The sequence below is a fragment of the Crocuta crocuta genome, unplaced genomic scaffold (genome assembly GCF_008692635.1).
Source record: "Crocuta crocuta isolate KB4526 unplaced genomic scaffold, BGI_CrCroc_1.0 scaffold378, whole genome shotgun sequence".
Taxonomy (NCBI): domain Eukaryota; kingdom Metazoa; phylum Chordata; class Mammalia; order Carnivora; family Hyaenidae; genus Crocuta; species Crocuta crocuta.
In genome coordinates, this window is record NW_027528871.1 from 1451633 (window position 1) to 1475985 (window position 24353).

Consider the following 24353-nt stretch of genomic DNA (forward strand, 5'->3'; position numbering starts at 1 on the left):
ACAAAAAGCACAGAGAGATATTATGACCCCAAACTTCAAATGACTTCAGAATACCAACACTTCTGTTCTTTACTCTAAACTTAGACTGGGCAACTGAAGAGGTGAAGCATATTGCATAGTAGAATAGGGTCAACTTCAGTATTTGCATGATAAGAAGATGATGGGCCAGATGACTGGTTATGGTCTAGTCTTTAAACCCAACCTCTTTTTAAAAGATGTTCCAGCTCTTTTTCGTGGTGCCTCGGAGGTGGTAGGCAGCCTCAAGATGAAGCTGAACGTCTCTTTCCCAGCTACTGGCTGCCAGAAACTCATTGAAGTGGACGATGAATGCAAACTTCGTACCTTTTATGAGAAGCGAATGGCTACAGAAGTTGCTGCTGATGCTTTAGGGGAAGAGTGGAAGGGTTATGTGGTCCGAATCAGTGGTGGCAATGACGAACAAGGCTTCCCCATGAAGCAGGGTGTCTTGACCCATGGCCGCGTCCGCCTACTGCTGAGTAAGGGGCATTCCTGCTACCGACCATGGATGACTGGAGAAAGAAGTGCAAATCTGTCCAGGGTTGCATTGTGGATGCCAATCTCAGTGTTCTCAACTTGGTCATCATGAAAAAAGGGGAGAAGGATATTCCTGGACTCACTGATACTACTGTGCCTCATCGCCTGGGGCCCAAAAGAGCTAGCAGAATCCGCAAGCTTTTCAGTCTCTCAAAGGAAGATGATGTTCGCCAGTATGTTGTGAGAAAGCCCCTAAACAAAGAAGGTAAGAAACCTTGAACCAAAGCACCGAAGATTCAGCATCTTGTCACTCCACGTGTCCTCCAACACAAGCGTCGGCGCATTGCTTTGAAGAAGCAGCGCACAAAGAAAAACAAGGAAGAGGCTGCAGAATATGCTAAGCTTTTGGCCAAGAGAATGAAGGAGGCCGAAGAAAAACGCCAAGAACAGATTGCCAAGAGACGGAGGCTGTCTTCGCTGAGAGGTTCTACCTCAAAGTCTGAGTCCAGTCAAAAATGAGATTGTTTTAAGAGGAACAAATAAATTTATAAGATCAGAAAAAAAAAAAAAAGATGTTCCAGAGGTGGGCATGTGAGTCAAAGCATATGCCAACTGATCAATATCACATTTACTGATCACTCACAAACACGGCCCATCTAACAAATACAATCTAAGCTACAAATAACAGTTTTGATTACAGGAAATTGGCCAATATTTTTGAGGATGGGTTATGAATGATTAGGACCTCAGGTTTTGGCATCAGACTGGATTAAGAGATCCAAGCCTTTCCACTCAGTACCTATGAAGTGTCTGTTGGCTTTCTTGATGTCTCCTAGTTTCAAATTCTTCATCTGCAAAGTGGCAGATGAATACCACTGAATTCATAGAGTCTTTTTAAGAACTGAAAGAAATAATAACAGAAGAAGCTTAATGAAGTGTTTGACACATAGTTAAAAAATAAATAAGATAAACAAACAAAAATAAACTTGGACTATCTTGATTTTTAAACTCCTATACTTCAACCCCAGTCTTGGTATTTGCTTCTGATCAGTGCTTTTGATTTGACTATTCTTAACATTCTCCTTTTTGATTCTTGGATTCGACATTCAGGAAAGGTTTTGGATTCTATAATTCTTCTGTGTTTAAAATTTTCTAGTATCCTGGATGAGAGTTAACATACCTCACAGAGTTCTGATGCCAAAACTTGAGCTCATAATCACGAGCAACTCTATTTCAGAAATCTTGGCCAGTTGTCTACTGAGCTCTAGAAACCAGTGTCTAAGCTGGTTTCCTGATGTCTACACATTTGAAAGTACAGGCAATTTTGTTTTAATAATGTTCTAACATAACAACACAACAATTTTCTAAAGACTGGTTGATTTTAGGAAAATTCAGGTAAACGGTATTTATTCTAGGTCCTTTTAGGATACAAAATTAAATCAACTGAAGCTCAAATTAAGAAATTGCATCAGTTCACTATCATCATTAATACATGAAAGATACATCAGAAAATGAAATCATCATACTCCGTTAGGAATTTTTGCAAAAAAATGTGTCATGAACAGATTATTTAGTATTCAGTGTTTCTGGATATACTCTTTGATACCAAAAACTAAAATTTAAAGAGAGGAAAAAACAAAGATATGACACGTAATTTAATTTAGTGGGAATCATGAGCCATACCCAATCATATTAATAGTTAAGAAAGAATGTGGAAATGTGCATAAGCAAAGTGTGAGAGTAGTAAAAAGAAGACAACATCAGTACTGACAGTGTGTGGATGGACTCTAGAAGAAGCAGTCCAAAAGCCTATTTATTCAGCAGCTGGGATCAGAGAGAAAGGAAAATACTCCCCATAACATGGAAAGAATAAAATCAAGAATACAAGAAAGGAAAATATATATATTTTCCAATAGTTTGGGTAGATTTGACAATTTAGATATAGATTGTAGGGATGCTTCTAAAGCCATAGAAATAAGATGAACATTAGTATATGCTAGAATTTAAATGGAAGTCTTAGACCTGGCTGAGGGGTAGAAAAATGAGGTCTCTGCAGGGGCAGAAAGGAAAGAAGTGAGTGGAGGATGAGTGGGAATGAGAGAAGAAAGAAAAAGAAACATTTTGGAAGACTGACAGAAGATTATTTCATTTTCACTTTATAATTGATTCTGGCTTCTAGTTTATCCAGTGTAATTTTGCACGTTTAAGAACACAATAAGAATGAACAGACACTTCTCCAAAGAGGACATCCAGATGGCCAACAGACACATGAAACAATGTTCGGCATNTAGATATGTTTAATAAAATTCAAAATTAAAAAAAGAACACAATAAGAACACATGGATATGGGAATTTTTTTTTCAGTTTATTTATTTATTTTGAGATAGAGTGTGTGAGCTGGGGAGGAGCAGAGAGAGAGGGAGAAAGAAAATCCCAAGCAGGCTCTGTGCTGTCTCCATGGACCCCAACACAGGGCCCAATCCCACAAACCATTAGAACATGACCTGAGCCCAAACCAAGAACTGGATGCTTAACCTACTGAGCCACCCAGGTGCCCCGGGTATGGGAATATTTTTATGTGTGTAATAGCTTGATAAAAAGTAGCATGATTACTTAATCCATGAAACTGTTCTATGTATGTCACTCTTATTTTGTTTTATTTTTATTTCATTTTTGGAAGATTTTCCTAAGGGTGTGTGGGTGGCTCAGTTGGTTAAGCATCCAACTCTTGATCTAGGCTCAAGTCTTGATCTCACAGTTTAGACTGAGCCCCATGGCAGGCTGCATGGCTAGCTTGGGATTCTCTCCCTTCCTCTCTCTTTACCCCTCCCCTGCTTGGGTGTTCTCTCTCTCTCTCAAAAATAAATACATAAATATTTTAAAAAAAGATTTTCCTGGGCATCTTATATTTTGGTATCTTCCATAATCTAACTTTTTTTCTTTAAAAATTGTATTTGGATGGCTTATAAACAGTCAGATCCAGTCTTTGATAAACTTATGTGTTAAGAGTAATTCTAGCTAATGCATGTTAGAAAAAGAGAAAGATCACCAAGTTTTTTTAATGACATATAATCAAAAAGAAAAAACCAAACACAACAAAACTCTACATTTAGTTCTCTCCCCATGAGAGAGAATAGAAAAGTCAGGTGTTAAAAAGAATCATGCACTTAGTTTAATCTAGCCCTGCACTAGTGGAGGACATATTATCTAATAAACACTAAGTGGTTATAATCATATAATATTTGATTAGCTGTAGAGAAAAATCTATGATCAAAATTGTTTTTTGGGAATAAAATATAACCAGATCATAAAGGGAATTTATTTCATCGTTACTTATACATCTTATAAAATAATCCTTACAATTACACTGAATGAAATTTAATATACCTAGTAACATATTCACAAATTAAGAGAAAGTTTGGAGTTGAATTTTCTATCCAGGGTTACAGCCTGGCCATAGAAGATGGCCAGGAAAAAATGTTTTATTTGGCCCACAATGTTGTTTTAAAAAGTGAATTTGGGGGCGCCTGGGTGGCTTAGTCGGTTAAGCTTCCGACTTTCGCTTAGGTCATGATCTTGCGGTTTGTGGGTTCGAGCCCTGCATCGGGCTCTGTGCTGACTGCCAGCTCAGAGCCTGGAGCCTGTTTCAGTCTGTGACTCCCTCTCTCTCTGACCCTCCCCTGCTCACGCTGTCTTTCTCTCTGTCTCCTAGAAATAAATAAAACATTTAAAAAAAAAAAGTGAATTTGAACATCTTCTGGGGAATCACTCATACTCAGGTTTGTGAGGGTCTCTTCATTTCCTCTCTTCATTAATGCAGTTAGCTGCCAGGGCCTGTATAAACATTAGCCTTTTGACCCATGTACTGCATATCATGATATGTTTGCTTATTTCTTTTTCCTTTTAGGAAAAATGTTAGAAAGAAACTGATCATAATTCTTATACTTTTTAAAGCCACTCTCCATCAAATGCACATTTTGAAACATGTGGCACATGTGGTTGCATTATATAAGGCAATTGGAATTTTTTTCCAATTTGTTAATGAACAACGAAAATAACATTTCTAAGTAAAGTAAGCAGCTCCCTGAGCAGCATGCACTGAGCAGGACCAAAGTGCTTGTATCGAATGTGATGCAAATATAATTTCTCCTAGCATCCGTTTAGAATTTTGGCGACTCCAAGTATACTTTCTTTCTTATAAGCTTTGCCTTGCCCAATTAGCTTTCAATGGTGCTTGAAATCCCCACTTGAAATGCCTTATGTTGACCTGTCCATTTTAATCAAGTTAAATACTATCTGGGAGGAAGATATATTAGCTATCACTTAGGCACAAATTAGTCTATCTGAACCTATTACTGCACATTATCAACCAGCACACACACACACAAAAGCCTTAGGGTACTAGTTCTTGAAATCATTCAAACACTAGACCACAGAGAGGCATGGTGCACTCGGTGGAAAACCATGCAATATTAATCCATTACTCTTATTACCATTAAATATACTTGGTTGCATTAAACCTGATGTCATTTCATTTTATAATCCATGCAGTAGGAAAAAAATCACAGGTTTACATAAGTTAATAGAAGAAAAATCAATTATAAATATTTCATCAAATTTAAATTTTACCAATTGTTATAATATTTTATTTGGAGCAAAAAGTCTTCTTTGCTGCAGGGACATTGTGTTTCCATCCCAAACGACAGAGGGAGCAAAGTAAATCTGTAAGGAGGTACCAAAGGGGTTCTAAAAGAAGGTATTCAATTTTCTTAACCCTAATAAGGCATTTATTGTAAGGTAGGTCATCATCTTAGCAAAAATGTATCAGGAAACAAAATATTACTTTATTGAATATACACATTGGCTACACAACACACCTAAATTCCAGAAATGTGAGAACATAATATAACTGAAGATGGAGGCTCTAATGGGGACTTCAACTGCTTTCCCTGGTTGGCCAACTAAGGAGGGAGATGGGGCAAACAGATAATTTTGGTACCTTGGGGGTAGAACAGCTCTTCTGAACCACAGTTCCATAGGAGAATTAAGCTCCAGTGCCTTAAGGCATTGTATGCAAGCTCTTAACTCCTCTCATATGCATCAATAATAACATTAGCTATATATGTTCCTTGAAAGAATTAGTCAGGGGGGCCTGGGGTGCCCAGTCAGTTAGGCATCTGACTCTTGCTTTCGGCTCAGTTCATGATCTCACAGTTTGTGAGTCGGAGCCTTGGATCTGGCTTCCCACTGCCCCAGGCGGGATTCTCTCTCTCTGTCTCTGTCCCCCACCTTTCTCTTTCAAATAAATAGACTTAAGACAAAAAAAAAAGAATTTGTCAAATGATTTTCTGTAAAACTTAATTCTCTTGTGGAATCCCATGTGAAATGTTGGAGTATGGTGTTATTGAATAATCAGTTCAGATGCAGAAAAAAATCAACATTCTTTTTGATTTACCGCTGAGGTAACATTACCTTGTCACCTTGATTTATTGTTATTATTACTATTATTGTCATTATTATTATAACTCCTCTTTAACACATTATTGGAAAAGACAAAAAGAGATCAGTAGAAATAAAAGTAAAGATTTTCCTGAAACTTAGCACTATCTAAGATATTTTTCTAACTCACACAGTCAATCAACCAAAGGGATACTTGGATTTTGTTAGTTTGTTTTAGTATCTGCAAGTTTTAATCAAAATCCTATGTTTCTAATTAGAGAACAAAGCATTTTGGTGTATAAGGAAAGCTGTGAATCTTAGTGGACTCTATACTTTCATAAGAAGGCAAGAACTCCTAAGTATGATGGCTTATCTTGTGAGTTAAGAAACATTTAGAAGAAGCACTAAAAGATTATAAAGGGATAAAAGGAAAGTTGCTGAAGTGTTTAATGAGAAGCAAAATGATATTCTTTAAATTGTGAGAGAATGACAACTGACTAAGATGGCAGAAAGCAATGGGACTTGGAGGTGATAATTTGGGGTCCCATTATACAACCGCACAGTTTAAAAAATTGCTGTTTTATGAGAGGTAGGAGTCAAGGATCAGGCAAGAACTAAGCATATGGATCAACAAATTAGCTAGATTTTCATTTCTGGAGGTAATATGGTCTGTGGTCTTTCTTTACCTCAGGGATTTCTCTCTCTTTTTCCCCTCCGGCCCTCACACATGCACTTTTCCCTTCCCATTCTGTCACCCGTCTGTCAATTTTTTTCCCAACCTTAGGACTTTAAAGTCAGTTTAAACTTATGTGTTTTTTTAATAATGAAAGAAAGAAAGAAAGCCTTTGTGCAGTAATGAGCAGTGGTACAAAAAACAAAACAAAACAAAACAACTTCCTGTGAGTTCATCACATCGACTAAGATGATCGAAGAAAAGCAGGTGTGAATAAGAATGAATGTGCATTTGTCCTACTTTATATTTTAATACTGTAATTACATGGCAATATGAATCTACAAGCACTGGTTATGATAAACAACATGATTATATGGTGACTCATTTCATTCAACACAAGAGTTCCTCAGGGGATAAAAAAAATAATTCATCATAAATTACAGGGTAGTTATATTTCACTTTCACCATAATTATTTTAGGAATACCTAGATAGATTTTCATTCATCAAAAGCACAGTCAGTGAAACACAAATATTCCAAAATAAAGTGGATTTTAACTTTTAAATCCAATTCAAAGATTCATTCTGAATTCTTGTTATTTTTAATAGATTTCTCTGAAATTGTTACACAACCACACTCTCTCTGTTTAATTAATATTCTTTAACATATTGAACTCTGCTTTAGAGACAGTGCAATGAAAACAGGGCCCATAATCCACATACCAGTCACCTACTAGTTTTGTGGCCTTCGAATTCTAAGTCTACCCATCTACAAGTAAAGTTTACATCCATTATTCTCCAAAAAGTAGATGGAAGTCATGACTTATAACTTTGCATCCTGTGACTTTTGAATGCACATTTTTGATGTCTAAATCAGTGGTAGTGTTCAATACTGTAGTGAGTTTGAATGTACCGGGGAAAATAAAATAGAGAGATTAGACAATTCAATCACAGACATGCTAACATTAGGCAGATAAGCTAAAATGGCACAAATCAGTGAAGATAATGATGATGTCACTAAAGGAATAAGTTAAAAAAATTCTGGAATTTGTAAATTGGCTATTATATATTTTTAAAAAACCTGTGGCCAAATTAATTTACAAAAAAACTGTAGTTATAGCTCTGTCATTATATGTATTTATGAATTTATAAATATACATCTGTAATAACCTATCTTTCTATATTTCTATTTCTCTCTGATGTATCATCCATTTCTCTCTAAGTTACTGTAATATCTATTGATGTAAATCATATTACCCCCAAACATAATAACTTAAAACAACAAATATTTATTTAACAGGTCCTGGAATCAAGAAATCAAAAATGACTAATAGTCAGAAATGGGGTGGTTTAGGCTAGCGGTTTTTTATGTGGTTTAGTCAGGATGTCACCTGGATAGTTCACTTCCAAGACAACTTACTCACACCAATGGTGACAGGAAGTCTTCCTGGCTACATCAACTCCCCCTAAAGGCTGCTTATGTGCCCTTAGGGCATAGCAGCTCACTTCCCCCATATTGAGGGATCCAAGAAAGTGAAAGTGAGGAGGAAGTCTCAGTGCCTTTATCATCTAGTCTCAGAAATAGCACATTGTCATTTCAGCTCTATTCTATTTGCCAGAAGTGAACTATTAAATAGAATCCCCTCTAAACGGGAGAAAATTAGGCTCCATCACTTGAAAGGAGAACTATGAAGGAATGTATAGGCTTATTTCAAAGCCACCAAATCTACCATCTATCTACTCACATCTCACCTCCTACCATCTGGCTATCTACCTACTTCCTTTTATCCTTCCTTTGTTGCTTCTCATTATCTCCTTCCCTCCCTCCCTCCCTCTCTCAGAAGGAAGAGAGAGAGAAAAAGAGAAAGGAAGAATCTAAATAAGCTTTTCATAAGAAAAACACCAGAGAAATAATGGTATAAAATAAAGCAATAAACATGAGCTCTGATATTTGCAACATTTTAGGGGGGTGGCACAGTGAAACACTATAGCACATTAAAATTTCTGGTAATTTGGGTTCAAGGAAAGAGATACCCTGACACACATTATTTTCATGTCTCCTAGCAATCATACTGAATGGCTTATCTGGCCAGTGAAGCTCTCTGCCATTTACAAGTCTATCTGGGTGATAAAGCAACGTTTCATGTACACCCAACAATAGGGACAAAATTTATGCTTATGACAAAGGAAAAAGACAGTTTCATGTTTTCAAAAGACTTACCCCTCAAAATATGGGTTATATATATATGGGTTATATACATATATATGGGTGTTATATATATATATATAACATATATATATGTATGTATGTATATATGGCATAGATGCAAACATTCCAATATAAACATAGTGTGATAAAACTGCAAAAGTTCATGGAAACACAAAGGAGCAGTGGTATACAACAAGGGGTTCACAGATTTATGATATTTGATCTCTGAATGAAGAATGAGTGATAGAGGGGGAGGAAGGGTATCTAGGCAGAGAAAACAGCTTGAAGCTTGAAGAAATGCATGTGCATGAAATGTGGCTGTGATGGATGATATGGTTGGCCCATGGTAACATGGAGAAACACATAAGGAATAGTTCAAGATGTTTCTCAACCTTATTTCAATCATCAATCTTACAGGCTGTATTCTCCTTGGATACAGGGTACTCTCTACTTTTTATTTTATTTTATTTTATTTAATAAGCCTGTAGGCTTTGGGTTTTCTTTATTTTTTTTAAATAGTTCATTGTCAAGTTGGTTTCCATATAACACCCAGTTATGACTATATGACTATACTACTGTGATCACCCATGTCAGGACCAAGTGTCAGGGCAAAGTCAAAGGTACCCAACCACAATAGAGAAAACAACTTTGAAGACTTACTTTTCAACATTATCTTAATAGTAAAATAAAATCTCATCAACTGTAAGCCCAAGCATGTCTGGACTTCTTAAAACCCAAAAAAGGTAATACAGCCCCAAACACTTTTCAATCAGTAATAATAGAACTTCTGCTAAACTTTATGAGCTATAATATTTCCCCTACACAGAATTAATAGTATTTTATGATTTTTTCAAGGTGTAACTCTCTTTCTCAAATGGTCTAGAACATATCTATGCATTCTAAATGGTTCTTTCCTACAGCTCTAAGACTTTTGCTCTTTATTAATAGAAATATTGAACCCCTGGGACACTGATTTTCATGCAAACATTGCCTGCACTGACATTAGACTGTTTCTTTGGTTTTTAAAACCTTAGAAGCATCTGTCCTGTAGATTTTCTGTATCTTTTTTAAGATTCCTTGCTTTATCTCTCAATTATCTCTTTGCACGAAGTATTAATTTAGGTATTTATGATACCTTAGCTGATAGTTCATCTGTTTTTTTCTTGAAATAAGCATATCTAAACTTCAGAGGGAGCAAATATCTTCCTCTATACCTGTTCTTCAACCATTTCTCCTGCTATTCTCATTTCTTCTCTGACTGGCAAATCTTCACTCACGTCTTAGGCACTTCTTTCTCTTGCTGGTGATCCCAAAAGCCTCATCTCCTACTTGGATATTAAGAACAAATAACCAGTGAACATTTGTCAATATACTTCCTATGTTGGTTTTGTATTCCTACCACCTAGAATAGTTCCAGGACTTTAACTGGTACTCAGCAATTCTGGTATAATGGCTCACTGAATGAATGAGTTAATTTCCACAGTCTTTTTCTGATATCCATTATTTTAACAATTTCCAAATCTTTATTTAATGACATTATCCTTCAAGCTCTCAACATGGATTTCTTGCTAGAGCTTATTTACAATTAGCACTGGTGTTCATTTGTTTGTTTGTTTTTCTTTCTCCTTGTACCATCAATTAGTGGGGAAGCTAACCAAGTAATGAAGACAGTTTTTGAACTCACAGGACCAAACTTTATTGATCAGAAGCACAATGCACTCTGGTCAACAGGATTCTCAGAAGTATGCAAGTTTTTGTACCAAATCATGGCTTACATTTTAAAAAATTAAACCACTCTCTATTCCAGTTCCTTAAACAACCTGAAATAAACCCTTCACAACCTGGCAAGAATTTCACATGAATGGTGTTGGCAAGACTTCCCAGACAGCTTGTCATTAGAGCCCTCTCCAGCATCTGCCTTACTGCAGTGGGATAAAGCAGGCACGACTTGGGCTGAATAAATCTGGGTTACAGCGTAAACTCCATCACCCATCCTCAGTGAGCTGGGCCAAATTAATTTGCATATATGTGTTTTAATTCCGTAATTTATAAAATATGGAAAGTAACAGGTATATGAGAAACACTTCATAGGACTTCAAAGTTTAAGTAAACAGGGCCAGCCTCTACAAATCGTGAAATGATACCTTTGTCCTCATTTAGAATGGTGTCCTAAAACCCTATCCTCACAGACGAATCATTTGGAAACTATGATTGTTTTAAGGTCAGGAAAAAATAATTTCCAAAAGCACCATATATTATTTTAAAACCATTTGTTGTTGTTGTTATTGTTTTATGGACATTTTTCAAAGTCAGGTGAATTTTTTGTTTGTTTTGAAGTGAAGGTGTTTGGGATACACATGGTCCAAAGTGTGTTCTGAATTTAGTAATAATACTGAACAAAAAACAAGAATGTCACAGTTCTGAACAACCTTCCAGATCCTTTATATAGACTTTCTAATTTAATCACTATGATACAGTCCTATAAGACATCTGGTCCTAATAATTGTAACTGCAATTTGGTAATGCTAATGAGGCTGCTGTTTATAACAACAAAAACAATAATAATTGTGATACTTATTTGGCATTTATTTGTGCCAAGGACTGTTCTAAAAGTTTCATAAGTATTAACTCAATTAATCCTAACAACCCCATGAAATAGATATAATTACCCCCATTTCTTCAGATGAGAGTTGATATATATAAGATAAATAACTTGCTCACATTCCTTTTCAACTTTTAACAGGTAATCACATCTTATGGGTCACAGATTTAGCCTGCGTGATATGATGATTCCTCGGTGTCTCATAGGATTGATGTAGAAAAAATATAAGATGATAGATATAAAAATATAAATTTATAAACTATTATAAATAGCATAATTTTCCAGAAGGATAAATTGTCACTCCGATAAGAGATTTCCCCAGGGACAATTTAGATAATTAGTGACAGAATAAGAACAAGAATTAGGTTACGTATACTTTTCAACCACACCCACTCTCAGATAAAGGATGAGAAAAATGAAGTAGTCTTTCTGTAGGTTGGATATGCAACAGTGTACAAAATAATTCTCTTTTGGAAGTAGTTAATGCAGAATGGTAGAATTTTGCTTTTTAAAAATATTTCAGTTTTAGCAAATTCACCTAAAATACTTTTGCATGCTAATATTATTTCAATCATTAAATCTTTCTAAATTTCTGGCAGAAAACATTTATGCTTTCACACATTACTTTTCAGGTATGTGTGCAACCATACATGGGAATACTTTATAATTCACAAATGGCTAGAAGTCTGTTAGAAACTTGACATGGTCCCATTTAAAACAATTTTATTTTATCTCTACTTTTCATACTTCTTCAGTAGAAGCACATTGCAACATTAAAATATGTATTAGCTAAAACACAATTTCTTCTAGAAGAAGTAGAAGCAGGGAAAGAGTGTCATTTTGTGCGTGTGTGTGTGCATGTGTGTGCATGAGACAGAAAGAGAGAGACAGAGAGAAAGAAAGAGAGGGAATCAGCCAAAGATTTTCCTAAGGCAATGGTGTTTAGAAGGAAAAAAATGTGAGATCATCTAAATAATTTATATTTATTGATGTTTATATTTGTATTATATATAATATTAATATATTTTAAGAATTATCATATAATTTATATATATATCATTTTAAAGTATCTCTGACTTAATCTTTAAAATTATATTCCATAAAATTTTTTAATAGTTTCAATGTTTATTTATTTTTGAGAGAGAGAGAGACAGCACGAGCTGGGAAGGGGCAGAGAGAGAGGGAGACAGACTCTGAAGTGGGTTCTAGGCTCTGAGCTGTCAGCACTCGGGGCTCGAACCCACAAACCACGAGATCATGACCTGAGCAGAAGTAAGATGCTTATCCAACTGAGCCAACCAGGCGCCCCAATACTATAAAATGTTTTTAAATTAAATTATGTACATTTTGTACATTAGAATATTTTCATTTAAGGTCTTCCCTGTCCCATAAGTATAGACTGACTAATGAAACAATGTGCCGTAAAAGCAGAAAAAAAATTCCCATCATTTTGGGAACCAGTGTCTAAATGCTAGTCCTTCAATGTCCCTAATTTGTGGTCATGAACACATCACGTACAAATTCGAAAAACTCTTTAATAATTGGATATGTCCCCATGTGATACCTGCAAATTCAATGCTTAATCATAGAAAGCTTTACATTTTACTAACACCACCCTAACACTGACAATCACAACACCGAACCATTATCAAGAATATCCAATAAGTTCTTTAAAGGTAGATCATTAATTTTTTATGAATACTTGCTGGTTTCCAAGCATCATACCCTATCTATAGATTATGGGTAACAGACTGCCTGCCTCCCATTTCTGCCATAAAACACATTTTTTCTCTCTTAACATTTTCGGCCCCAGATGTCTCCTTGGATGAGCATTGCCTGAAGATGGCTACAGTGGCAAGCACACTTGCCCTTTTCATACAGAAAAAAAGATTTTTTTTAAAAATATATGGGTTGCAAATGCCTCAGGGAAAAACTCCTCCCCAGCCCATTTAGCACTGGGCTCGCATAGCATCTGCATTTACAGTTTGCATAAATGTTTAATTTAAAGAACAAACATTCTAGAGACAAGCTAAAGGAGATGGGGCCAACTCTCCATCTCTCTCTCTCTCTTGTACAATGTCAGTTCATCAGTTTATTGCTCAATAAATGCTGACAACATGAGGAAATATTCTCCTATGAAGGAAATTGGGAATCTAATTTCATTTAGTCCAATTTTATCTAGAGATTACAAATGCTTCCATTATTTGCTGTAATGACCCACCAAGGGGAATTGCTCTGAGAAGATTAGGCCACACGATTGATGCCTTTATCAGTATTATAATACATATTTGAGGAGCCGCCACTTTGCAACCCTAGGAAATTGAGGTAAACAACTCTCTGAACTTCTAGTTGATTATGTCAGGGGAAAATGACCATCTTATTACAAGTCTTTACAACAAAGACCATTGCCTTAATGTTTGTTGCTAAAATGACTAAAGATTCCAATTATTACATGTTTTACCTTCTTCAAAGGTGGTTTGATGTAGTACTGAGTTAACAAATGTTAATGTTAAGAAGAAAAAATGCTGACACACCCTGATTTTATTAACTTAAAAACAAAAGCTTGCTTTTAAATTTAAACTGAAAAGTAGTATGCTCATGATTTTAAAGGTTTCTATGATTTCATCCTGATCTGCTTTTGTGTTTTCATATATGATAATAAATGAAAATATAATGTCTTCTCTTACAATCTCTATTAAAAAAAATAAACTCTACTCCATAATGAAAAGGCTATTTGTCGGAGTACCTGGGTGGCTCAGTCAGTGGAGCAGTGAACTTCCGCTTCAGGCTGAGCTTGTATGGGGCTCACTGCTGTCGGTCTAGAGCCTACTTCAGATCCTCTGCTTCCCCCAGTCCCTGGCCCTCCTTTGCTGCTTCATATACCTGCGTTCCCCCACTCTCAAAAATATATAAACACTTAAAAAAAGAAAAAGCTATTCGTAAAACTTTCAATGTACACTGTCAGAAGAATACTTTGGACTAAGAAAAAAAAAAGGAATTTAAATATCATTTTAATGGAAACAAAAAATGCAAATCTAAATAGTTTTCTTATTTTGTCCTAATGATCAATTCTTATGCAAAGTTTTATAGCACATGAAGGAAATTCATTTTGCAAATTTATCATGATGTTTTAAGGTTCAAAATATGTTGAATAAAATATGTTAAAGGAAGGGCCTCCAAAAATCCTCTCTTTTTTTTCCTATAAGTATCTGCAATTTGGTATTTAATAACATTTAATTTATTTTTAAGTTTCATTTATTTACTTTGAGAGAGATAGACAAAGTGACAGAGGGAGGGACAGAGACAGAGGGAGAGAGAATCACCAGCAGGCTCCATGCTGCTGCAGAGCCTGCCACAAGGCTTGAACCCACAAAACCTTGAGATCATGACCTGAGTAGAAACAAAGAGCTGGATGCTTAAGCAACTAAGCCATCCTGGAGCTGCTTAACCATGTTTAAATCTTTCAAGCAATATTACATATGAATATTGTTTTAAACCCCACTTAAACCATAACTATATTGCATGAGTTGATGAATGAAGTGAACTATTTTTTGCAGTAGTGGCCTTCATTAGGATAATGTACAGCAAACAGAATTTACTTTTAATTACAATTTTTTTGAAAGATAAGTCTCAAATTAATCTGGAGAACAGTACACCTTGAACTGATTACTACTCAGTAAAACATGTGCTTCGATGAAGTGGGAAATAATATATAAAAGAGATATTCTTAAGCTGGGAGAGAAATCCTTTATTTAGAGACACAAACTTGGAATTGTAAGGCAAGCTAAAAAAGCATTTAAATGGTGAGATTGCCAGAAGTTAGGAAATTTGGGTTCTGGCATACAAGAATTGAGAATTCATAGTTTGAATATTACAAAGAGAAAACAGTGGTCACAATGTTCATAATTGTACCACTATTTGCTATGAAATATTTAAATATGCCAAGAGTTTTATGTTCCACCTACCTATTGCCATAGCTTATTATAGAAAGTAGTTAGATAGAACTTTTATTTGGAAGATGTAATGATATGAAATCTTAAAAAATTCGAAACCACAGTGACACTATGAGCTGATCCCTCAGGGCTCTCTGCAGGATTAAATACTCTCCTAAATGGGATGGCTGACTAATGACGGGATTATGGAATTAGGTAGTCATGCCCATTACAGCTGTATTACTTCTGTTCATTCTCCTGAAAATACCAACCATGTGCCTCCAGAAATAGGATTAAATATCAATCAGTAATTAATGGCTTGGAAAGCAGAGAAACCAGGGATAGAAACATAAATAAGGGACAGAATTCCAAGGTTAACAGTTTTGGCCTTAAGGAGGAAAATAAATAGAAAGACAGAAACTTTAAAAATGGACATATAAGATAGAGAAACTGTACTAAAATATAATTAGGTATTTAAAACGAGTTTTCTGTCCTACACCTTGAAACTGCCAAAGTGTCTATATTAAAGATTCTATTATTCTTAATGGTATTTAGGTAACAGGGTAAACATGAAGACTCCAAACTTTATTTGTAAAATGTACACACACACACACACACACACACAGTGATCTCTGTGTGTATTACTTGAGAGTTTGCTTATTATGTGTGTTTATTAGGTCATCTGATATGCTCTGGCCCCAAACAATCCTAAATTAAGAGTTTTATAAATTCTATAGTGTCATAAACTTAAAACTAATGCTCTCAAGTTTAAAGATTTTATTTTGAAAATGCCTACGAACATAGGTAACAATAGTCTTTCAATAATTCATATCAATAATTATTTTAACTGAGCACAATATTCATAATTTAACAATTATACAGAAATAACCAAGTTTCATAAATAAAAGTAAAACTACTAAGTAGATAGATGATAGATAGATAGATAGATAGATAGAAATTATTTATTAAACAGTTTACTCTCACTTATCGAAATCAATACTTTCACCTATTAATGGCTATACATGTGCCTTAATATATTAAAAAAAACACAAAATATTTTTAAAGAACCATTGCTTGAAAACCCATAGAAACATTTCATTTTATACATATTGGATTTAGAAACTGCTTATGTTGCATATATATTATCTGGCTAAACTTGGATTTTTTTAGATTTTACATACCTACCGATCTGAGATATATCTCTTGGGAAAGGGAACCTATGAAATTGCCTAATAATTATTTCATGTTTATGTAATCCTAGGTATAATAAAAGAGAACTGAGTTTATCTCATTCCATTTTACTTACAAATACATAGGGGGGAGACTATTATATAACAAAAATTGTGTTATTTACTTTTTATTAGAGGATAATTCTTTTAAAAGCAGGCAGTCCTGTGTGGTGTAATTTGCACAAATTTGATTAAATCTGATATTGTAGAGCACTAACTACCCAAATCAAGATACAGATCCCTTTCACATTTACAAGGCAACACTGGTAGCTGTAAATAACACCAAACTGTCAACTAAGCAGAGTGCATCTTTATTTATTAACTCAAATATATTTACTTATAGTTGTGAATTCTCCACCATGGAAAGCTGAAACATGAGACAAATCGTGCTCTCCAAATTTAATGATTTAGGAGAGTAAATAACACACCCCCCCCAAATAACTAAAGGATATTTAACTATGTCCAATGCTAAAAGAGAGATAATAACTCCTGGGTTTCAAAGACAGAGACTTGTTTTGTATTGTTTTGAGAATAAGGGAAGTTTCATGGAAGGCAGAATTTTCAGCAGAGAGCAATGCAATGACAGATATGAATAAAGTAACACTGACAGTATTTATGTTCATGGTCAATGTTACATGTTAAGAATAGTGATGGGTGCTCAACTTCATTGAAGCATTCAAAACTCAATGCAGACTACATGTTTAAGATATGCCAGGCAAGAAAATAATTAAACAAAGTTTAATAGTATGTAAATTACTACTACTGTTATACTAATTACTACTAACAAATACAATGAAAAAACAATAGAGGCTGCTTTGAGAACATATAACAAGGGGACTTGATTTAGTACAGTAGAGGTTGACAACAGGTGATCCTAAGTGGTACTGTCCTTTGAGCTACGATTTGAATGTAGAATAGGAACTAAGCAAACAGTAGTAGGCAGATGGAGGAGTGCATTTTCTGCTGAGTTTGAGCAGCTGGATAAAGGTGCATCTACAGTCAGTCATACTGTTATAATTTTAATTAGGTGAGTCAATTAATTCCATTCATTATAGACACCGGTTTTATCTGAATTTTCTGTTACATTCAATACAAAGGGTCCTAATTGATTTGGAAGTGTATTGACTACTTGCATGCAAACCATTTTCAGTTTATAATTTTAGATATCTCTGGAGAGTTTCATGATTAATGAATTTAATTTAATAGAATTTCTAGAAGTAATGAAGTGGACTAAGTCCATATACTGATGTATTTTTTTTATTCTGGTCAATTTAATTTACATATAAAATAATAAATAATTTTGATATTATTCAATCAGAGTATAAATAAACTAAGTATTGAATTTCCTTGAAAAACTCTGGAAATGCTTCAATCCCAAGTACTTCTTACTTGCCAAGACCAAAATTATAAAATATGTGAACATTTATATTTCATTAAGTTCTAATAAAAATTTAAATTGGTAAAAACCAAAAAGATAAAGCTATTTTTTATTTTTGTTATCAAAGCATGTCAATATTTCATATTAAATGTACTTTTCTTTTTCTGGTATACCTGCCACAAAATGATCTAACACTAGAGGTGTTTGAATAATTGAATTTAATGTCCTATTTTGACCTGCCAGATGGATAGGTGGAAATACTTGAAAACTGTTTTGCTGCAATGTTTCACTTTTAAAATTGGAAAATATTATAGAGGATGTTATGTCATTATAAACGTAGACACTATAAAAGTAAAATATGGAACTAAAATACCATTAGACACAATGTCCTTTTTATTCAATATCTATGTGAATTGGAAAAGAATCTACTGAGCAATTTATTCATCACTTACTTAAATTCTCAGCACAATAACAGCAATAATGACCTGTTGGTCTGGCATTTCCTGTAAGGTACTGACCATATGGATCAAGGGTCCTCAACTTCTTTTAAAAGTTCCTACTACTCCAGATATTCATTAACTCTTAGAGAAAACTTGGGCTAAGAGTTCTTTAATGCTTGGGGAAAAAAGTGCACATATGGTTCACATCATGGATAATGTGCAAATGAGAAATGTCATCATTAAAATAGTTATTGTAGAATTGAAAATCAGCATCTTATTTTCACAGAGTATTTTAAGAGAAGAACTTAAAAACTTATTTCCTTGGAAATAAATCAATACTTCAAACACTCTCAAGAAGAAGAGTTCATTCAAATTCTGATTTAAATTTCTTTCATGTGCACATGGCCATTAGTAGCTTTCCCTACAGGAAATCTGACCTGATCCTGCCTCCCAGTGAAGACCTTATACTGCATGCTCACACTGTCTTGTAGTTTTCCTATCAGTGCACATATTCGCTCATTTCCTACTGCATGTAGAGTGTACATTTCATAAGGGCTGATGTCCTACCTTATTCCTGCACCCATCATGGTACCTCTTGAGCAAGCTGCTTTTCGGGTACATAGTATATTGTTAATAAATGGACAGATAAATTAGGAATTTCCAATATACATTTTATTCAAAGGGTGATTGTTAATTTTTCCAATATTAAGAAGTTTACTTTAGGTCTTTAATAAAACCTCCACAAGTATTTTTAAAAATACCCTTCAGTACCTCCTTTTCTTTACTAGGAGTGTATGATAATAAAACATTCATAATTAGTGTCAAGTAAATTTTGACTTAGTTGGAAATAATGAATACATAATACTTTATTTTTTAAAATTTTTTAATGTTTACTTACTTATTCTTGAGAGGAAGAGACAAAGCATGAGCCACGGAGGGGCAGAGAGAGAAGGAGACACAGAATTCAAAGCAGGCTCCAGGCTCCTACCTGTTAGCACAGAGTCAGATGTGGGGCTCGAACTTTCAAGCGGTGAGATCATGACCTGAGCCAAAGTCAGATGTCCAACCGACTGAACCACTCAGGTGACCCAAATACATAATACTTTAAAATATTAGACCTACACATCAATTTAATCATAATCTCTAATTTATTTTTCATTGTGTGTGACCTTATATATGCTTTAAATATAGTACGTGTGTTGCATTACACTATATAAAAATTATGTCTTATTTCAGAAGGTCATAGATAGATAGATAGATAGATAGATAGTTTTTTTGTTATGATTACCAGATGATTTAACTTCCATTACCAAATACAAAAAAATAGAACTCACAATTTACCTTTTAGGCTGTTCTCTCTACATAGCAAGAAAAATATGTATTATAACCAAATTAATAATTTCATATATAGCATATATAACTTCTTGTGGTTTTACATTTTCTTTTTATCCATAACTGGTGGTGCCAAAACTTCATCTGCCATGCAAAGTACTTTAAAACAATTCTAATTTAAGTTTAAGTATACTCAATATCAGTATCTTGACAACAAGAAACACTTGACTGGAGGGTTAATGATGAAAAATATCTTATGCAAAATTAAAACAATGTTGGCATTACACCAGGGAATGATTTTAAAATCTCTTTTAAAATCTTTTTAAAATAATGTTCACTCTTCATTTAAAAAGAACACCCAACTTATGGAATAGGAGAAAATAACTGTAAACCACATATCTGATGAGGTATTAACCAGAAACACATACAACCCAATAGCAAAAAAAGAAAGAAAGAAACAAACAAAGAAAGAAAGAAAACCCAAATAGCCCAATTAAGAAATGAGCAAACGACTTAAATAGACATTTTTCCAAAGAAAATATACAAATGGCCAATAGGTATACAAAAAGGTGCTCTACATCACTAACATCAAAGAAATGCAATTTAAACTACAATTAGATAGTATCTCACACCTATAATAATGTGTATTATCAAAAAGCTAATGACAAATGCTGGAGAGGATGTGGAGAAAAGGAAACCTTAGTAAGCTGTTGGTAGTAATGTAAAATACCAAGGAGTAAATGTAAAGCATTATAGAGATTCTTCAAGAAATAAAAAATAGAACTACCATATGATCCAGCAATTGCTGGATATATACTTCTGAGTATGTATCCAAAAGAAATAAAATCATTATGTTCAAGAGATTTCTGCAATTCTATGTTCATAGTAGTATTGTTCAGGTATGGAAACAATATAAATGTCTATGGACTGATGAATGAATATTAAAAATGTGGAGTACACACACACACACACACACACACACTGCACTATTAGTCCGTCTTTAAAAAGAAGGAACTTGTCGTTGCAACTACATGGATGAACCTGGAAAGCCTTATGTTAAGTGCAATGAGCCAGACAGAGAATAGAAGCATGGTGTCATATGTGGAATAAAAAAGGAAAAGATGAACTCACAGAGTAGGGAGTTAAGAAGTGGCTGCCAAGTGCTGGGGAAAAGGGAATAGGAAGAGGACAGCGAAAGGGTAAAAACTTTTAATTATAAGATAAATAAGGTCTGAAGATCCAATGTAAAACATGGGGACTATAGTTGATAACATATCACCATAATTGAAATTTGCTAAAGAAGTCGGATGTAAATGCTGTCACACACTCAAAAAAGGTATGTGAAGAGGTCGATAAGTTAATTAACTTGATGGGTAGAATCCTTTTATAATGTATACATGCACCAAATAATCATGCTGTACATTTTAAATATCCTACAATTTTGTTTGTCAAATGTTACCTCAATAAAGCTGGAAAGAAAACATGCATGCAATATATCCTTATGCATCTAGCAAAAATTAGTCTTGTTAATTGAAATAATTCTCCACATAACGAGTTTAATTTTGCTAAGATCATTGATTATGTTACTTCTAAATCATCTAGCCCCCATTCACCAGGAGAGAAGCTAACTGCCCTCTGATACCAAACATATGAGTGCCATCAGATAGCAGTTCAAGCAGAATTCCAACATAGCTGTACTATTTACTCACAGTAAGTGTTAACTGATTCTTCTAATAAAAGATACAAAAGTATTTAGTTCAGAGATTTTATAATTAGAGTAACATTAATCTTGTAAATTAATATAATTCTATTTCTTAAGTTATCAGTCTCAGATTGTTTTCCAGTGGGAACTAAATATAAATGTGTATTTGTATATACTTCTTTTCAGAAATTATTTTCTTACATTTATGTCATATAATTTGAGTGTAATGATCACTTCAGATATGGATGACTGTTTTATATTTAAGTAATGCTAGGATTATGTTTAAAACAGAAATCTAGTGCCCTTGACCATCCAAAAGCCCCCGGTGAACCTCTGTAAGGATTAGGTATCATTACAAAGTTTACAATATAAAGCAAGGTAAGTGAGGAAAAAAGGCTGAAAGTTATCTGTGAAATTACACATATAAAAAGGATGAGATGGATACGCAGCAGAGCATGCCTAAGTTAGAAGCTAAAAAGAAATCTAAGAACATTAAGAAAAATGGCCAATTTCAAGAGAACATAATCTCATTAAAATGAACAAAGTTAGTTTTCATAATGACATGAGAAGACTCATCATCATGTTCTGTGTATGTTGTTTAAGTAGGCATAAAACATACAAATACATTTAAAATATTTATGAAAATTGGTAATTATATATATTCCTAAATAAGGTTAGATGCTTAAAAGAATAGACATCAATTTTTGTAAATCTTGTGGAAAAGTGACACATGAATGTAAGGTCATTTTGGTTGGAAACAGTATGAATTATGTAATATCAATAAATAGTATCTTCTCATGATTGTTCCTCAGTTTCACACAAAACTATTCTATCCAAGATTTACTTCAATCGGTTCATGTTTTCAAATTTTTAGAAAAAAGCAAGATTTGTTAACTCTCTCCTAAATTTTTCCCTTTAAAAAAAAAAGTTTATTTATTTTGAAAGAGAGACAGCGTGAGCAGGGGTGGGGCAGAAAGACAGAGAATCCTAAGCAGGCTCCGCACTGTCAGCCCAGAGCCCAAGGTGGGGCTCAAATCCATGAACTGTGAGATCATGACTTGAGCCGAAACCAAGAGTTGGACGCTCAACTAACTGAGCCACCCAGACATTTTGTAAAGTTTGCCCTTTTAATAATATCTAGCAATGATTAAACCATGAATATTATCCATGAAATATAGTAGATAGAGTTCGTAAACTGCCATAGTTGACAATAATATGCATTCATGCTATAGTATAAAATTACAGTTAAAATGAGCCAAGTCTTTCGGCACTTATATTTAATTTCATAGTCTGTTACTTTCTTCAAAAGTGTATGTCTCATACTGTTTTCCCAGGAAGTATATGATAATGATACCTATATTCCTGTAAGTTTTTTGTCAGAACTTTTCCCATTAAATTATAAAAGGGAGAACTGTCATATAAATTCTACAGCGGTTCAATTTATTAGGCAATATTTTGGATGTTCCATGCACATCTCTGTTTTATGAAAAGTTCAGTTAAATTTATTGCCCCCTCATCTACTAAATCAGCTCAATAGCTGCAATAGTTAGACACCCAGGTACTTTTGGCATTGTACTTTTAATTTTTTCTTAGTGCAAATCAATATACCACTTCTACATTTTTAGCAATGATTAATTTCCAATTGCTAGTCTTGCCATCATTCTTAATTGCTTGGCAATTTTCTGAGGATGTCAAAATTTTAGCACCCACAACACATTGGAGTAATATCTTCAAAAACACTTTATAATTGCACAAATTATTACAACATCTCTCTCTCATTTTTTTAGTTATACTGAAATATCGTACTCACCTACAACTATCTGTATAATGTGGAAAAGAACACCCTGTCTATGGTTCTCAACTTCTTAAGTATTCTCAGGAATGTTATTGAACCAACATCTAAGTATACTGTATGTTATATTTATGTTCTTAAATTACAAACTCACCAAACAAGCTTTCATTAAATCTGTGATTTTCCAGTTTTCTGATCCTTTTTTTTTTAATGTTTATTTACTTTTGAGAAAGAGAGAGACAAAGTATGAGCGGGGGAGGGACAGAGAGAGAGGGAGACAGAATCGGAAGTAGGCTCCAGGCTCCAAGCTGTCAGCACAGAGCCCAATGTGGGGCTTGAACTCATGAGCTGTGAGGTCATGACCTGAGCTGAAGTCAGATGCTTAACTGACTGAGCCACCCAGGCACCCCTCCAGTTTTCTGATCCTAACATCACCTGTAAATATTTTGGAGAACAACACAGTTCAACTTTAACAAAAATCTTAAAGACATTTTATAGATAAGCACCTTACTGGCAATAAAAATCTTACAAAGAATAATAAAGTGGACTTGCTATTTTTCATCATACTTAAGTGAGAGTGGGAAAAAAGGGATAAGAGGGAAAATTTTTTTAAATATCACAGAATAATATTTGTACTTTTAGTATCAAAGGAATGGAAGGTGGTGCTTTGACATGGTCAGGCTGCAGGCCTGGATTTCATGGTCCAGCAGAATCACATAATAAAAGCAAATCAATACTTTGGGGACATTAGGGTTTCCAGTGTTTAGGTTTTTAAGCAAGAACATTAAAGTAAAGCAAATGTGAAACTGTCCTTTACCATCCACAATTTCAAAAAATAAAAAATAGAAATAAAAGAGACAGTTATTTAAAAAAATGTAAGCATAAAGAAAGGAGGGTAAAGAGAGAGAAGATAGAGGCCAAGACAGTGCTGGTATCACAGCAAGTGAGAGGACATGGCATAGTTTTTAATGGTGAAGTGTTGCTTGGAGGTCAAGAAAGAAACAAATCAAAGAAGGTTTAGAGACGACTTCTAAAGGTAACAATAGTTTTAAAAGTATATAGACTAATGTAGAGATTATTTTAATTTATTAATGAATTCTAGCTTTGTTAATAAAATATTTTTATTATTATT

The 24353-nt window shown here is 34.2% G+C and overlaps 1 protein-coding gene and 1 pseudogene across 2 annotated transcripts in view; one reads left to right on the plus strand and one right to left on the minus strand.

Annotated features, from left to right (window-relative positions):
* NCAM2 (neural cell adhesion molecule 2) overlaps positions 1–24353 on the minus strand; it is a 506271-nt gene that overhangs the window by 238137 nt on the left and 243781 nt on the right. The window lies entirely within an intron of this gene.
* LOC144225304 (small ribosomal subunit protein eS6 pseudogene) lies at positions 266–1057 on the plus strand (annotated as a pseudogene).